Source organism: Macrosteles quadrilineatus, unplaced genomic scaffold (genome assembly GCF_028750875.1).
Source record: "Macrosteles quadrilineatus isolate MER2022 unplaced genomic scaffold, UCM_ALF_1.0 Scaffold_5__1_contigs__length_97177068, whole genome shotgun sequence".
Classification (NCBI taxonomy): domain Eukaryota; kingdom Metazoa; phylum Arthropoda; class Insecta; order Hemiptera; family Cicadellidae; genus Macrosteles; species Macrosteles quadrilineatus.
The window spans coordinates 37086395-37105875 of NW_026542598.1; the positions used below are offsets into that span (position 1 = coordinate 37086395).

Here is a 19481-nt window from a genome sequence, read left to right on the forward strand (position 1 = left end):
ACTTTGCTGACGCGATTTGGGGTTGTCTCATATATAATGGTTCATTCATTAGTGATGGATTAACTAATCAAGTTTTGGACCTTAATCCACAAATTACCAGCATATTCTTGTTTAAAATTAAACTATAAGAAATGTAATTTTGGTTCCGAAATACAAAAGTTGAAATTACATACCTGTACATGTATATATGATTTAATATAAATTCCCTCAATTCACTTTTCATTTACTTTGTAAGATCGTTTAAATTCTAAATTTTGTTTTGATCTGAGTGATATTTAAATTTCAGCAAAAATGCCAAATGTTTTTATATATTTAGTTATTGCTCCAAACTGTATAATATTTTAGTATAACATCCCTGACGTTTAACACAACAACTGGTTTATAAATCGTTTCCATTGCAAACAACGTTATTTATTTTGCAACATAATGTAACAAAAACAAGCAATTATTTAGAATCACCTGACACAACATGCCGGTGGCAAGACAACCAAATGTAATGTAACTTCATTTGAACCACACTGCGTGGATGTGAAACTCTTTCTCTCGCATGTAATGTACTCATACAGCAAAAACATACTAATTGTTGACATTTTGCATGGAGTAATTAAAATAAAAGGTAGAAATAAAATACATATTTATACATATTTATATATGATTCATTATTTTACTTGTTTAATATTTTTGCAAAGTATTATAAAAATGATTAAAAACTCAAGGACTTTACTTAGGCAATTCCTTCTGTTTCTTTAAGATTTTAAAATACATGATTATTTAATAGTGTTAGCGAATCACCATAAAGGGGAAAAGCTATTATACATACCCTAGGCTACACAAATATACCTAGGCCCAAGACCGACTTCCTTAGAGTCACCGTTCCTAGAAGCCAGAACACTATTAATTGAAACCTATATAGATGTGCACTTAGGCTTTTTTGTCCGATTTAAATTACATGTGGCCTGTAGGGTTTGATAAGCTTGATCGAATCAAATCAAATAAAAACATACTTTATTTCCAAAAATATAGAACAGTATAAAATATAAACATACTCTTCCAGTGAAACAGACATCTTACTTGCTATTGCATAAAATAAAATCGAATATATAAACATGCAAGGTCTAGTAATAGGAACGGGGTTTCTTTAGATTAATAAATTTGTAACATTTGTCAACAAAATATGTAAATTTAGTACATATTTTGGTGTTGAAACACCATCGTCCCCTTTAGGTAATCAATCGTAAACATCGTCAAAAGGCAAACCTACGTCACGAAAAATTTAAATAAAATACCAAAAAGACATTGAAGTATTTAAAAAAGGGGCTTTTCAATAATATTTGTAATGTTCAATTTTGTAAGTAATTTAGTCTTACATTATTCCAAAAAATTTGGGACATAATAGACTCAGAAAAAATTTTTAATCCATAGGTAGAGTCTATGGATTAAAAATCATACTGTAAAATTTAAGGGTAACCTAATTAGTTGCATAGTTTAGTTCGAAATGTATACACCGAGTACTTATGGCTAGTTTTAACTTTTGCGATTGAAGCTAATAAATTATAACTCAACTTCAGGAAAACCATGACATAATGGTCATCCATAACGTTCCCAAGGGGCAGGGGGGATCGTGGACAAGAAATGAGCTAGAGGACATCCGATGGCCAAAACTGGTAAAATGTCGTATCTTGTAAATCACCAGACAAAATTATCTTACGGTAATATTTCTATTTATGGGTGTTTAAAAATGCTTTAATAAAATAGGTAATTTGAGGTAGTTTTACAGAATGTATATTGACATTATATACCTCTATATACCATAAGCATTAAGAAAAATATTTAATATGTTAAACGTGTATAGAGTATTTAATTGTTCTTATTAATGGTACAGTACAGTATTTCGTGTTCCCTAATAAACCTACTTTTACGAAACTAAAAGACGGATATACATTCCTGCTGATTATATTTTAAACGGTTGACGATTTTTATGTTGTTAAATTTCCTTTTGAGTAGACAATATAAAAAATAGGTATTAAATAAATAAGTACTAATCAAAATCCTATTCATTGCTCATGAATCTTGTCTTTGAATGAGTAAACTAGAAACTTTCGAATATCGATCATATAAGACTGCTATTCTTTGTCAAAGATTCCAATTCAATGAGAATTTTAGCACCCTTTAAAACATCTATAATAAAGTTTCGTAACCAAAAAATAAATAACTTCAGAACTGAAGTACTACTATTAATAACTATTAAGAACTATTAATAACAAGAGTGTTTATCACTTGTTCTTATTCGGTTTTTGCTTATTACAGCATACATATAGTATATATGCTGTGATTAGTATAATGTTCACAACGTATATTAAGTTGTGTATATAGTACAACTATGAGTTTATTTTTTTATTAAAAGGTTAATCCTAAAATTACTTACGCTAAGTAAATACAGCCTGTGTCACGTTTATTCTCAGCTGGAACTTGGAGATAGAATGCTGCAGGTAATGCTTAGAGGATTGAATAATTCAAACAGTAACTTGGTTTTGGCCCGCGTTGGGAACACATGACTTGCACACTCCACACAGCCTGTGTTGGTAGACTACACTTTTGTAACACAAGGAATAGTTTAGCTATAAGTTCCATCAATATTCTATTTGAACCCCGTAGGCCAACATTTCTTCCAGTAAAACAAATCAATCATGAGCTCAAAGACATTTTTTTTTTAAATGTTAAAAACAAAATATTGGTCATCATATTTTAAAATTGGTTTTCATACAGATGATTTTTTTTACCGCTATTTCATGGCAGTTCAACATAGTTAGTAGCCATTATTATTCCTTTGTAGTATTTGATACTGAACCTCTAGAATAAATTCTACGCGGACACTTCAGGATCAACAACGTCATACCTGGGAGTTTTTTTTTCAGTTTTGCGAATTTCCCTAGTGGAAGTAAGCTTACCGTATGTAGCACGGTGAGACCTAGGCCCAGGACCAACATACTTTTCTTTTTGATGTCCCCAAAGGCCAACGTTTTGGGGCGAGAGATTTTAGTTAGTTAAATCTTAAAAATATCAAAATCACAGTAGATTAAACGAGTATCTAGGTTTGATGCTACGGGAAGGGCAATGAGTGTGTATTTAGTGAAATAGAAATAGCGTGGTATAAAGTAAATACATTTGCTGAGGTTGATAAAAAAAAATCAATAAACAAGAAAACTACAACTACTTGGCAATGGGGGGAGGACACAGTTTGATAAAATTTGCTTTTAAATTTACGGTATCTATTATAGCTTTAATGTTCTACCACTTCACCTAAACAATATAGAAAAATAAACTATTAATAATTCACAAAATATCACAATTTTTTCATGCAATTAAAAACATAAACATAACTGTAAACAATCCTACTTTGACAATTCTCATTGCCTATCACAGTTTTTTGTTGCTGCTTAGTTCAAATTAGGTGTTTTTATAAATGCACAAAAATAATGGTGCTGCACGCTGTTGGTAAATCTTATAACTCTTTACTACTTTTGCATATCATAGAACCAACTTTTGTTGTTGAAACAGCTTACTGAATTCTTTAATTCCCTTTAAATATGAATACTCATAAGTTTAACATGGGAAACTACAGAGCCACTGGGGCGGAGCCCGAAAGGATTTTTGAGATAAGAATATGCCTATATGTTAATCAGAAATATGAGCAATCATCATACCAAATTCCAGCATAATCCGTCCAGTAGTTAAAGTGTGATTGACCTTCAAACAAACAAATAAACAAACAAACACACAAACTTTCACATTTATTCTTTAGTATTAAAGTATTTATTCTTTATTAATTAATATTAATTAGTAAGATGAACGGATGGTGTTTTTGGCCTCTGATGATATCAAAACGAAAAAATAAATCGGCCCCGGGTCTAGGGATTAAATAGCGTAGTATAGAATAAATACATTTGCTGATAGGGATCAAAATATATAACTAACAAGAAAATTACAACAGTTTACTTAAATTTAAAAGTTTTTGAATTCCTCCGTAGCCAATAAACATGAAAAACATTTCAATCATCCAAAATATTTACAAAATCTAATAAATTTGCTCGGATTATTATCTATAAAGCCAAAAGTACCCATGAACTTTTGAGAAAACTACAAGTCACACCCCCATAAACCATATAATAAAATGTTCGACATGACGAGAAAACTTTCGCAAAACTATCCATTATTTCATAAATTGCCCTTTAAGGCAATTCCTTTCTAAAGGGAACTTTTCATATACCTATTGTTAAAAACGTTGTTAAAAAAACCTCAGCTGTACTTATTTGTTTGTTATTCTTTCAATTGATTACCTTATAAATATAAGGTGTGAATATTTGTTTCTTTTACTGTATTTTGTTTCTTTCAGGTTAACTTAACCAATCAATAGTTTTATTAATACTTATGATGTCAAACGGGGTGAAGCCTGTGGGTAACAGCTAGTATGAATATGAACGGATGGTGTTTTTTGGCCTCTGGGGATATCAAAACGGAAAAATAAATCAGCCCCGGGTCCAGGGATTAAAATGAGACCTACGGTAATAGCTTATTCCCTGTATGGGTAATTCGCCAAACGATTAAGTCTTACTAGGTGAAAACCCGTCGAAATCGACGGTTACTTTCAAGGCTTACGTTAATTCATCTAATTGCGATAAATTGGGTGAAATATACATATTTTGAGCATTTAGCATTGTTTAAAGAGTAATAAGTGTAAAAACAATAATGATATTAATTGCGTAAGTTGCCAAATTTGGTTGATGTGATATTTCCTATAGTGAACGTCATCGGAGTTATTATTAGTATGTTATATGGTATCTCTTCCTTTGGAAGAACCTTTAAATAGTATTAAAATCGTATTGGTGGATCTTTTGTAGTTAAACACTTCCGTGATTTCATTAGTCTAATATGATTTTATTTGAAAAGAAAATCTGTTTGTTGGGAAGACATATTCTAACTTCAAAGGGAGGTATATCCGTTACAGTGTAAGTTTAATTTTTCCTTCGTCACATCGCGTCAGTTCATATCGTACTTCTTTGCCAATGAATGAACCCTCTAGCATAGTTTTGAGAAATTGATTGTGGGGTTACTGTTAAAGCTCGAATTCCTTGACATGGGGGATGTCAGTTAGATGTCTCAGCCTTATCGATAACATAAAGTTGTCAATATAATCTCTCTACGGAATGTTAAGTGTAGTGGAATATTTGAAGTGAAGTTGACTTTTATTCTTGAGCTGTTAGGGGCCTCCTAGTTCATATGGTCTTGGCGGCTTCATTGGCAACAAATAATTCAAATGACATAGCAATGGGACATTTCCAAATAGCAAAAATACTGTAAATTGGCTGTAACGTATATATTGACGGTTACATATTGCTAATCAACGTATCTTATAAAGGATTATGTGATCTAGTTTAAAAGGAATATGACCTTTCTGTCATGGCAGTAGCTGCTTAAATAGTATTTTCTCTTTGTACTATATTTTACAGCCAAAATGTTGTGTTATTTTCAATAATGTTACCAACCCAGTGCGCAAAAGTCCGTAATATAGGCAGGTGCAAATAATTTTTCAAGGTGGGTACCATTTTAGGCAAGGTTTCTATGTTTGGATTTTATTAGACACGATATGAGCAGATATTTCTACATAAATATTTGATAAGTGTAGAATAATATGATAAAATGTAAGCAAAAATGGTGAAAAAGGCAGACACCGACCCGTACAATGGATATAAGATATATTTCAATAAGAAATAATTTAAGAGTTGCTGTGATAAAAGGATTTTCCACCGATTTCATAATGGAACGTTATATTGCAAAACATGACATGATAAAGAAGAAAATCAATTTTAAAATCAGTAAATAACATTGCAAATACTTCTTTTGGACAATTCAATAACTCCAAATAAACTTGTGTTGTTTAAAATACAATCTAAGAATTAACAGCTGTTTCATTAAAAAAGTACTATCCACATGGCCAAAATGTAAACAAATCTGTGGAGGGATCTTTAAAGGCTTCTGGGGCAGAGCCCTAAGGGATTTTGCTTAGTTATTCTTTTGATAACTCATCTACAGACCAAGACCTTTCTTTGGACACCTCTACCAAGTTTCTACGCCCAGCCGTTCTCTCAAATTAGTGGGGACAAAGTTTCCAATTAAATATTTAGATTTCCCCATGTTAATCTTATGGGAGAAACCCCACCTTTGATGGCCTGTGGGGCAAAGCCCGAGGATTTTTATTACAGGAATTGGTGAAAGGGGGCGTCTACACAAAAAATACTTTATTTTGACACGTCGTTTGTAAAAATCCGTCCATTATTAACGGAGGAGTAGTGTTTTGTAGAAATCGCCTTCACGTATTATATATAAGGATTTATTCTGGAAAATAAATAAGCTATATTTTTATTTGAGAGAAAATGATTTTGTAAAACAAATTAATAGTGTGATGACTTAGGGACACTTTATTGACATATTTTTAGTCAATAATTCGATTTTGTAAATAATTATGTCTACTGAAAGGTATGTTTGTTTGACAATTATATTCTGCATGGTTTTCAGGGTGAAGTTTTGACAGAAGTGCTGTTGGTTTGGCTTGCAGTGAATTATTTTACATGTCTTATCAGGAAAAGACTGAAATATTAATTTTAGTTCAGTATGTTAAACAAAGCCTATTGTAAACAACTTAATGTCCAAAATAAATCTTGATTCTTGAAGGATAATAACATTTATTGAAAATTCTAACGTAAGCACAGTTACAAGAACAGTATGCCTAAGCTTGCGGGATTTAATTCGTTATATTAAAAAACCAAAACAGTCAAAAGTCTGCGTGTCTTATCACAGAGAAGCAATAACATTCAGTTTAGGATTGTTTGTTTCTGAAACTTCTATAAATAATAAATAAAGACTTGTGTTGCTTAGTCAATGATAGTAACTCGTGGTCTTCTTTAATGTTTTTTCAAATTTAGATTGTTTTTTTTATAAGACCCATAGAAGAGCAAATTTTTACAAACAACTACCGAAATAGTTTTGATTAAATGGGTGTTATTAAAGTTCTGTAAACTCAAACAAAATAGTACAACATACTATGCTGCAAAAATATAGGTGCAAAATCAATAGACATTTTTTACTTTTCCTAATACAAATATTACTAATGTTACATAATGTTTTTAAACAGGTTAAACGTGTCGTTTTAGCTGCTATGTGGAAATTGATCCTTGTGATTTGCCCCTGATTCTTACCGGATGTAATTCGAGTACAAACCTCAACGATCGGAGGTTGGAGGGATGTGTTGCCAAGCGGATATTGTGAACCTGTTCGTCTTCGAAATACAGCAGTAGACTGTTGTTCTGCTAGAATAAGCAAAATACGAGTGACTTTAGAATACGAGTACATTGTAACTTTTTACTTAAGATTTCATATTAATATAAATTTTTTCAGAAATTTGTTTCCAACAGCATCCTTAATTGTACATCAAAGTCTTTTGTGAGTAAGATTAAGTGTGTTGGAGATCATATTGTTAAATATTTGCAAAAGTTTAGGTGGGCAATAAATAAATTAAAGATTTATTTACACTCATTACCCCCTATTACGTTTTTGAAAAAGTATATGTTCATGTTTATTATTGTAGTTATTATTATTGTTATTATTATTGACTGACACATTATTTTTACCAGTATTTCAATTATCTTTGAAGATCAATAGTTCGTATGCAATGAACTATGATTATCAAATAAAAAATTACAATTCATTTCAAAATTTTGCTTAACAAATATTTATTCCCCATCTCTAAACACCAAAGAAGAAGTCTATTTTGTCCTGTAAGTAAAACTTTATAAGACATTCCTATATCAAAACTGAAACTAAACTGCAGATATCAAACAAAGCAACAGTGTGTTGGGGCATCAATCAAAAAACAATCAATAAAAAAATATGTTTTAATTCCGAAGTCAAAATGCTCACATTTTACATGTTAAAGCTATACTCTGCAACTTATACTCTGCAAAATGATTTTCCATTAAATATTTGTTATTCATTTATTTATTATTTATTCAATATTTTTTTGTAGCTATTAATAACATCTCAAGCATATATAGCATATATAATATTGTATAACCAGAAGGCTATAATGAATTACAAATTATTGCATACCTTTGCTGCAAGCATGTAAGTAAATATTATTTCCTTAAACCGTCAAAGTAACCCCCCCCCCCGGGGATGCAGGGTTTTACCCCTCTGATCCGGTAGTAAAGCTGTCCACAGATCCACCAGATTGTATTCAAACTGTCCAAGCGTGGTCAGACTTCCGTAAAAACCACTGAAACGGAACTGATACGGAGTTTGGGTGAAAATATCCGAGCGAAATTTCTTTGATCCAAACACGGAGGTATCATAACATCTGTTATTTTCAATTATATATGATTTTGTCATTATTTGCGTAGTTTCTAAACTATGACGTATTACACATGTTTTATTATTATTTAGATACATAAATGCCAAAACAACGTAATTCTACCATTTTACCCTAAATGACCCACAAAGGGGTTTTAAAGTATAGGGAGATTTTTATTAAGTAATCATTTTCAGGGGGTTTTGTATTATTCGTTTGTAATATTTGTTGTGTACAGTTTAAAGTTTTTTCTCATTCCCACAACAATAAAATATACATTTTTCCACAGTAAATTATCAACAAATATTTAGTTTTTTTTATTATCACCAACGATTTATCTAAAATAAAACGTAACAGAATAAAATAAATGCTAATATTGTTATTTATTCTAAATCATGTACTGTAAATAGTTTGATTTACGTTACAAGCAATTACCATCCAGTTAGGCCCTATGCCATAAATCACTGTTCAATTACGGGTTACAACTTACAACTGAGGGTTTCTGATTGAATTAGCCAAGGTCACAGAGCCCCTATGGCTTCTGATGTAAATCAACGCTGGAGGAGATGACGTTGATATGACCAAAAAAGAAATAGTGTTCAAATCATGTAGATGTTCGTGTGTTTCAAATCAGCATAAAGTATGGTTGTACATTTTTATATAGATGTTAAATAACTTTTCGGGTATTGTATTTCCTACTTACAGTAATTTAGTATAAGTGTTCATAAATGTATCTTGTTTCACTGTTTTTTAATCTTTTTAGATACTTTCCTGTTAAAGGGAACATTCATTATACGTCCATACCTTCTGTTTTAATATTTTCAAACACATTTAAATAGCAAATTGACAACTGATCTTGTTTAGGCAAAACATAAATAAGTAAAACTGGTCTAAACTAACCTAACATAACCAACCAAACTTGCTGGGTTTGCTGTATCATTTCAAAATTTCGTTTGATAACAGAAAAGGCATGTGAGTAATATGAAACGGAATTTGTAAATTTTACAGCAAGTTTGGTTGGTTAGGTAAGGTTAGTTTAGAACATTTTCATTTCAATAAATAATATTTGATAACCTTTTTAAATTGTTTGTTGATACTGAACAATATTTACTTATCGTAGTTGTCAACTGACATCTCCTTCATTATCGGATCAAAAATAGAATATCGATGTATCGGAAAGAAATCATCGATAATAATGAATGTTCCCTTTAACAGGAAAGTACCTATTTTTATTTCAGTTGCTCCTATTTTATTTTTACCTAATTTTCGTAAAGGATTTTTCTGTTTATTTGTTTAATAAGCCTACGATGATAATGTTTTCACTAGGTAACTAGAGTTACTAGTCTAAATTTTTTTTATATGTTTTCTTCCTATTTGTGCTTTAGTATTGACACCCTAAATTATTATTAGATTACCTAAGCTAATTTATTTAGAGATTTGTATATTGCAAATTGACGCATAATATAGATTTCCATTGTGTTGTATTGCGGAATGTGTTTATTTACATATTCTGGCAAAACATATAAATTTATATTTCCCAAACTATAAATATATTGCTGTGAAAAGATAAAAAATTAAAGCTATAAAATAGAAAAATAAAATAAACACTTTTTATCTCTATTAACATTTCCTTTTGCTATATAAACAGTGTAAATTAATGTAAACACATATTTTGAAACACTTTTGAATCTCATGATCATGATAAGAAAGCCAACTTATTATGTCCAAAGTTAACAGATTCAGTCCCAGCCGTCACACTCCTCTGTATGTAAGGTCTCTCCCCACAAAGAAGTGAGTGTGTTTAAAAAAAAATGTAAAAAAAAATACATCCATACATACAGCATAAGCGTACGTTCTTAAATAATCTATTTACATCGTCCATTATTTATTTAGTTAAATAAATTTGTGTAAAAATAGCATGATATAAGTAAAAGATATTCACGTTTTTATCTAACTAGACATCTAATGAGGCACACGTTTGGCAACCATTGGTTAGAATAATCCAACAATCACTTTAAATTCGTAAGCCAGCAACGCACGTTTATATTTTTGGTAAAAATACGAATAACTTCAATCAAAATATTAATAAATAATCATTATTTAAGACAAAATAATCAGCTAATCTTATCACACACAAAAAAATAAATATTTCGTTCATTTTACAACCACTTTTTGAATTAGAGTAAGCTGTTTAATATAGTGTTAAATAATCTACTAGTGCCTGTGAATCTCTGTGAGCACAAGGATGTTTTAATGTTTACTGAGATGAATAAAACAACAGCTGTGAGACGCCCAGGTGGGAATTGGTAACTCTACCTTGTAGTCAAAGGGTACACCAGTCTGTGTGTAGGGCTAACGTTCTTAGTGTTTTGTGCATATGTTTGAATCTGGAAACACTAGCCAATATACATTGATACATTGGAAATACATTTATTCTAAAACTTTAAAGGTTAAATTTATATTAACTTTTTAATATTAAGTTGAAACTTTCAAAAAACAATCGATTAAATTAAAGGAGGGAAAGAGAGATGAAAAAGGATGGAAAGAGGGAAAGAGGGATGGAGGGAGGGAGTGAAAATGGGATGGATGGAGGGAGAATGGGATGAAAAGAAATGGAAAAAGGGAAAAGGGGATAAAAGGAGGGAAAGAGGGATGGGAAAAGGGAGAAAGAGATGGACAGAGGGAGAAAGGGATGGAAAGGGGAGAAAGTTATTGAAGGAGGGAAAAAAGATTAGGAATGGGATGGTAAAAGGAAAAAAGGGGATAGAGGGGGAAATGTTGTGAAGTGTGAAGTGTGAAGTGTGAAGTGTGAAGTGTGAAGTGTGAAGTGTGAAGTGTGAAGTGTGAAGTGTGAAGTGTGAAGTGTGAAAGTGTAACAGTGTAAAAGTATAAAAGTGTATGTGAGGTGTAAAGGTTTAAAGGTTTAAAGGTGTTATGGTGTAAAGGTGTAAAGGTGTAAAGGTGTAAAGGTGCAAAGGTGAGAAAGGTGCAAGGGTGTAAATGTGTAAAGGGATAAAGGCGAAAAGGTGTAATGTTGTAAAGATATAAAGGTTTAAAGGTGTAAAAGTGTAAAAGTGCAAAAGTGTAAAGGTGTAAAAGTGTAAAAGTGCAAAAGTTTAAAGTGCAAAAGTGTTAACTTGTCAACGTGTAAAAGCGTAAAAGCGTGAGGGTAAAAGTGGAAAGTGGAAGGGAGGCAGTGGTAAATTTAAGACGAAAATGAAAATCTTTTTTTAGAATGTATTTTTTTATGTGATTTGAATAAAGCAATTTCCAAATATCAAAAAACTTTTTGTTTATACTTTTTAGCGAATTTTCCATACAAGGAATGAGCTATTAGCATAGATCTCATGGTAAGATCTGCTACCAGGACCGATTTACTTTTTCGTTTTGAGGTCCCCAGAGGCCATTACATTTTGTAATTTCTTTTCCAACCATTTTGTAGAGCTCAAAAAATGAAATAATTAGTATATTGAAGCATTGTTTATAATAGTTACGGATAAAATTTAAGAAAGTCTAAATTTAAAATTCTCATGTTATTCTTATGGAGAAAATGAAAAGTGTTGTAGAGTACCTGTTTATGGATGGCAAATTTATGTTGATAAAATATGGCAAATTTATTTATATAATCCTATACTATTGACGATGGTCCAAAACACCTTTTACCTTCCTCCTAGCAGCAAACCTAAGCACTCGTAAATCTAATGTTATTAAAATTGGGAATAAATATGTCTTATTTATGGAAATATTTTAATAAAAATGTAATCAGACAAGTTGAAATTCGCTTAGTCTGCAGTTTTGCTGCGGCGGGGGTGTTTTTAAATGTTTGTTAGGATCCTTAGTCACGTTCAAATGCTATGTTTTCCTTTTACTCTTAGGTATTTTTTATAGTCCGTCCAACGCACCTTACTTAAACGGTTTGCTACTTTTAATCGTCTAAATTATTGTATCATCTAAATAAATTACTCTACAGGATATAGTGTTTTAACCGTTTCCTTACGAAACTATAAAAGTGACAAAAGAGTCAAATAATCTAAACAAATCAGAAACAATGAGACGAAATATGTTTTTACTCAATAAAATCATAAAAACAAGTATGAAATATTTGTTTTTGTCAAAAAAACCCGTTGCTCCGTTTCCCTATTGATGTCCCAAGTTAAATTACATAAAAGCACGAAGTGTGTTTTTTTAGTTTAGAAATGCAGCGGGATGAAGACTGAAGACATCATACATTATTCTGTTTCGCAGCACTTCCTCGCCAGAGGATGCGAGTGTTAATAGTTTATTTTAGTGAATAAAACAGTCAAGAGTCTCGGAAACAACTCTGTGCTCAAGACTAGCTTTAATAACAATTAGGTAACGTGATATATTTTTCAAGAACAATAAGAGTTTAATGTCCCACCTTAACATTGTAGGACTCTCGAGAGGGTCAAGACATTATCAGATACAGACAAAATCATTTGGTGGTGGGCAGGATTTGGACCCAGGACTTCGGACTCCGAATCCCTGTCCCCTACTACTAGACCAGCTCGCTCCCCGGAGAAAAATATGAGTAGAGGAACATTAAGTTATAGAAACTAAGTAGTTAATACTATACTGTCCAATTTAATCATAATTGTCCTCTGACAAAGGTTCTCTGTGTAGATTTAGTCAATCAGGTTGCAGGGTTGATTCAAAACAAAAATTTTTTTCTGATATTTTTCATTTCAGAGACTGATTTTCTATCACTTGTCTGGATAAGATGAAAATTTATGTAGATTTTTCATCGTGTTTAATCTATAGGTTATCGACTTGATTACGACCTGTATAAAAATGTATAGAAAATAAATACTAAACTATTTAATCTTATTGTGATACCACCAAAGTTTGTGCGTATCGTTCCTGACCTTAACTTAAATTTGGCTTTTTAATCCTTACATATTTAAATAAATGTACATTAATATTTTGTAAATGGAATGCAAGGGTGAAGGACTTCGGTCCTCAAGGTCCCAGAGTCGAATCCCACCAATCACCATGAACTTTATCTGAGTGATAATTTGTTAACCCTCAAGCCTGGGGATTGGGTAGAACGGTTCTGGGGTAGAGCTTACTCCTAGAATGCTAAGGTAGGGTATACAAAATAAATTATCTACAAAAATAGTATTAGACAATTAATGTTTGACATTTTCAAACTGTGTAAACCGTTATCAGGATCTTGACGCCACATAAATACTTGTTAGTGGTCCCTGAGAAGATTTTATAAGTCACCAAGAATATGTGAGAATAATTTTTGACTATAATAATGGTACAATACCTCGTCAAGTAGTCCAAATGATGATTGAGGTTAGCAACCTACATGTTTCGCCGTAAATACGGCATCGTCAGGGTTACAAAAACGAAGACATCGATGTCACACGCACACAATAAATACACGGATACGAACATTTAATTACGGAAATACAAAGTAAACATTTAATTGACATTGATAGGCCTATCACACGCACACGACACGGACGGTCCCGGCGCAGGTAGTAGACTGCAGTGTCAGACTCCTTCCTCGTTGTTGTCCATGTTAACAGTAGGACAAAGGTTAGGTATGTTTATTTGTGGCCGGTTATTTGTGTGAATTAGCACATTGAAAATAGACATGGACAACAACGAGGAAGGAGTCTGACACTGCAGTCTACTACCTGCGCCGGGACCGTCCGTGTCGTGTGCGTGTGATAGGCCTATCAATGTCAATTAAATGTTTACTTTGTATTTCCGTAATTAAATGTTCGTATCCGTGTATTTATTGTGTGCGTGTGACATCGATGTCTTCGTTTTTGTAACCCTGACGATGCCGTATTTACGGCGAAACATGTAGGTTGCTAACCTCAATCATCATTTGGACTACTTGACGAGGTATTGTACCATTATTATAGTCATATAAAGTAATCCAGGGGCCATAACATGGAATTTAATAATTTTTGGTCTCAGGTAAGTTTCATTTAGGCTTTGTATTTTGTTGCTACAATTTAACTATACTACAAACTTCACACCTTTTTATGCCTTTAAAGAAACTTCAACTTTTATGTCATATTTTATTTATTTAGGGTAAACAAAGATAACTGATCTCCCACAATTTAGTTTGTTTGTAAATCTTCAATAGTTTAACCGGAATCAACACATTCACCATTAAAAGCCTGAGTAATACAACAGCTACCACTGTACGGCTCACACTTCTGGCTGTTATTGTATTATTTATCTCAGTAAACATTTACCATTTCTCTGTCACACGTGATTTTAAAAGAAACTCTGAATAATGCTAAGCTCGTTCCGTGTCTTCTTTGTGGAACTCTGTAGAACTAGTCAAACCAATCTTGTGATTTATCAAATATTTCGCTCCCATCTTGACTTTCCATGCCCGTTTTCTCTGTGATATGGTAATAAAGAGATTTTATTATAAAGTTGCTTTAGTTTAGAGTGTATTGTTCATTGGTGTCGGTGATCCGATCTTTTGAGCTGTTTTATGTATATGTACGTAATAGAACATCCCAAACACAGGTCTTCGACCTGTGGATGAATTGTTTCATCGTTAAATAATTCGCCTGTGTAAGTTAGCTAATTAAAGTTATTCTTTGTTTACTCTGCGTGTAAGCTTTGTAAATCAATATATCAACCAATAAAGATTTTAAGATTTCTCTTTAAAACATTATCTTTTTATGACCATAAGGTTAAAATCCGTTGCTCCAAATTGCATCTTATGACATATACCATAACTTGTAATAGCATCTTACGGTTTTGTATTTTAAACCCAAAACAGCCCCTTCACCACATTTGACGATTACTGAAGTGAAACACATTTTATGTTCATGTTTGTGGAGGATCAAAGAAATTTCGCACGGATATTTTCACCCAAACTCCGTATCAGTTCCGTTTCAGTGGTTTTTACGGAAGTCTGACCACGCTTGGACAGTTTGAATACAATCTGGTGTATCTGTGGACAGCTTTACTACCGGATCAGAGGGGTAAAAACCTGCATCCCCCCGGGGGGGGGGGAGAGGTGGTGTTACTTTTGTGGCTAAAGGAAATGAGTTGGTTTTTTTTTTTTTTTTTTTTTTTGTCCTAAGGACGCTAGGCACGAGCCTGGGATTGTTTTGCACATTACTTCAGACTAGACCTAGGGGTTGCGGCATTATCACTTAGATAAAATCCATTGGTGACTTGGCGGGGATCGAACCCGGGACCTCAGGGACTGAAGTCCCGCGCTCTAACCACTACGCCAGCTCGCTCCCCGAAATGAGTTGGTTTGGCTATACGCTTCTTGAGCATTTATCTCCACACATTAGTGAACCAATGTTCAAACGTGGATATCTGTTGGTACACTCAATATGTTTCACAAAATAATAATATCTTAAACTTCCTGCAAACAATTGAGAAGTAAAATGACCAGTATACCACAGCAAAATATGTATCGAATCAATAATTTTTACCCTGGTAAAAACCCTCAATTAAATAATGTAAAGTACAAACTAAAATGTCTGAAGGTCACATACTTCTTTATTGATATTTTTACACTGTTCTTCAAAAAGCAGTAAGATATTGCTTTAATGTTAAGGTACATGTAAATACACAAGGGTAAGAAAATAGGAACTCTTGTAACTAGAAAATCATTATTTTGTACACCAGCTATATACAAACTTCAACATTATTTAACAAGTTTGATAGCATAACAGACCAAATTTTGTTAAATTTTTAACTCTCCCATGTTTTGTTGTTTTCCCAATTTCGGTAATTAGGGAGTTTTACATCAAATTAAACACCGTGGCTGAACATTATAACACCTTAGCTCAACGTTGTTATTATCTGATTTGAGATAAATCGAGAATGTACTGGGAGGTTTTTAGTCACACATGTTTAGGAACTTGAAATTCGTTATGAAATAAATCGCATACAGATTTTTAATGCTCGTTAAAACGGTTGGTGGTATATTTTAATCGGGGGTTTTTGCAGTAAAATCAGTCCTTAGGTCTTTTCCTGAAACCTTTGAATCAACACACCTATAATACAAATACATGTTTACAGTCATATTTGAATTTTTTATAATTTATAAGGTGAAGATATTACCTAAAGACTGTGTGATGAAAAAAACTGTCGATCAATAGTTATACCTTATGGCTTTACAATGAAACCTACCTTTAGAATGATACACAACTTTATGATACTACGAATAAAGATAATACTCTTTGAGCAGCTTTGTTTGATATACGTGGGTTCTCCATTATCATAATTGATTTAACGTTCTGGGGCTGAGCGGAGTAACACATTTAGAGCAGGATGTTTATGGCAAGGATTTGCCTTGGGTCACACTGATAACACGAGAGTTCTATTTTTAATCATAAATAATAATGAATGCATACAAACAGAATACTGAAACTTATATTTAAAGAACACTGCTATGCAGGTAATACAATAATACATATGTATGTGATTAGGAGATACCTTATAAAAATTAAATTGTGATAAGTTGGTTTTTATAAAAAAAAATCCTTGCATTTGACATAAAATCATAATTTAGATATTTTACAGTAAGGTAGATTTGAGTTAATCAACACAAAAGGTATTTTAATTACACTAAATAATACATATTTGTTATGTCAAAGCCATGCTCTCTTAAGTTCGAACACATTAAACCTTATCTTTTCTAGATACCCCATAGTCTGTGTGATGGCACCTGTCTCCTGGCCGGGTCTACCTGGGAACTGGCCAATAGTTCCATCCAGACAGGTTCCATAGAACAAACTTAAAAAGATTATAATTGTTACAATTACTACACATTCTCATTACTTATTCAAATTCCTGATTTTCTATTGTAACAAACGTTATAACACGTAAAGTAACATTTTATTTTAATCGAAACACAATTGAAAATTAAGTTAATCAAAATACAGTTTACCTAACGTAAATTAGCAAAATGAGTCTGCTAAGAAAATCAACGTATTTAATCCCTTCTCCACAGAAAAAAGGCTAAAGTTTGTTAATTCCAAATCCCGGCTTGGTGCCCCGAGGTATCATTTCGATCTTGGGAGCTTTCTTATAAAGTTCATTAGCCTTAATCAAAGAAAATAAATAACTGGCATTTGGTTAAAATACGTGTTCTAATCAAGAGACGGATAGAATAACTCACTATCATTGTGTGTATTAATGGTTCGATGTTTTTGTAAATCTAACAGTAATCTATTCTTAGGTTTTTAAAAATTGGGTCACTTTCTATCATAAACGACATTTCTATTAAAAAAATATTGGTAATTGTTCCAAATTTAAGAGGCTATGTGAGAGAATTATTAAAATAGAAGCAAAGACTAATATTTTTTTCAAATTGTCCCAGGTCACATAACAATCTTGGTACTTTCTCGTAGAATTTACTTCTCACTAACGGAAATGTCAATTTGAGTCAAATGTCTGTTAAATACGGCAAAACTACTAAGAAATGTAACATTAATAAAACTTTCCTAATTTTCTTGATTATATTGAGCCTTGGAAAATCACATTTCTTTTCTTTTTGAGTGTATTGAGCTAAGTCAATAACTAAACTGTGTCTCAATTGGTAGTTTACGCATTAAATGTTCTGTACACGTTTTAGATAAACACGTAAGAAGTTAACTTAACAGCAACGATAAAACTACTAGATCTGCTAAAACAAGCATTGTAATATACTACTGTAACGTATGTAGGGCCTACTATAATGTACTAGCGCTACTTAAACCAAACTGTTGAAAGTTTGTATATTGACTATGTTCTTGTTTTAGTGTAAATTATTTTTTTTAATCTGTAACATAACATTTTTTATCTTTAAGAAAGAGACTGACAAAATATTTGAATCCCAATGATGTAATGGGCTGAAACCGAAACTTGCAGGTCTCTTCAGTACTTTTGTAATTGGAAATGAAAAAAAAGATTATAAAAAAAAGTTCGAACGACACAAGATTCTTGTAATTGAACCCCGTAAATCACCAATGAATTTTGATTTATGATATAGCGTTATTAGGATCATTAAATTCAATAAAATAAAACCAAGTAAGTCTACATCTGGAGGAAAACAGTCTATATTTAGTACTAAAAGTGTTTTCTCTGGTAAAATCCAATTTATTGTTTTCGCCAAAGACATTCCTAAGGACATAAAGTAGCTTTAATTAGTCAAAGTCGTCCGTGCGTTTACTGTGTACGTGCCGCTGAGATTGCTAACAAAAATCTAAAACTTGGGTTCTTTGTGTTGTTTATGTTCCAATGTTTATGTACCCACTCTAATAGGTCAAATTAACAGTAAATCTAACTAAACCAGGGTTTTAGTCCCAATAAATATATAGAGGATAAGGTTAGAATATAATTTAATTCATAAAATACTTATTTGTATACACTCACACACATACAATTTTAAATATTTCAAATAAATCTTGGTTGAAAAGAATATAAATTACAATTTGTTTGTTCGGTAAAACTCTTGATTAAGCAAACCATAATTCATGAGCAGGTGCCTGTAATAGGGAATGGTGTATTAGTTGTTATCTCTAATAGCTAGAGTAAATTTATGACTTTCTTGTGCATTGACTGCCTATTTTATATAATGTTAACTATAAGCTATATGTCTTTGATTTTTTTTTAGATCAAATGTTGATATCTAGTTATGGGAGATAAAAAAGTGTATTTACTCTAAGTGATCTTTTTGATGTTTTAAAAAATTTACCATTTCCATAGAAAATTTGTATTTAAATTTGTTTCATAAAATATTGTGGTTTGAATAAATCTTAATCCTTCAGGTAGGAACTAGTATTTAATTTATAAAATATGTGTTATATACTTTAAACTCTTAGTCTAAAGATAAGTAACATCAAAGTTATGAAATACTAACGTTTGTAGCGAATGATTTAAAAGTAGCAGACGAACTGCTAACCCATAAGTAGTTCGTTGTACGAACCTAGGAGCTGTAGAATCCATCAATACCTCTACAGAAATCTTAAATAACACCACCGAAAGGTGAGCTCCGGCCAGACTGTTTGGTGGCAATAAGTCCCATTTTGGAGGCAATTCCAACAGTGTTACCCAATTAAGCAGCACATCTTGC

The 19481-nt window shown here is 32.0% G+C and overlaps 1 protein-coding gene across 1 annotated transcript in view; it reads left to right on the forward strand.

The window, feature by feature from the left end:
• Positions 1–14247: 14247 nt before the first annotated feature.
• Positions 14248–19481, forward strand: part of LOC128993927 (uncharacterized) — a 268313-nt gene continuing 263079 nt past the window's right edge. The window contains exon 1 of the mRNA XM_054418050.1: positions 14248–14281. The gene's annotated coding sequence lies outside the window, so the exon portion shown is untranslated. The remainder of the gene's footprint in view (positions 14282–19481) is intronic.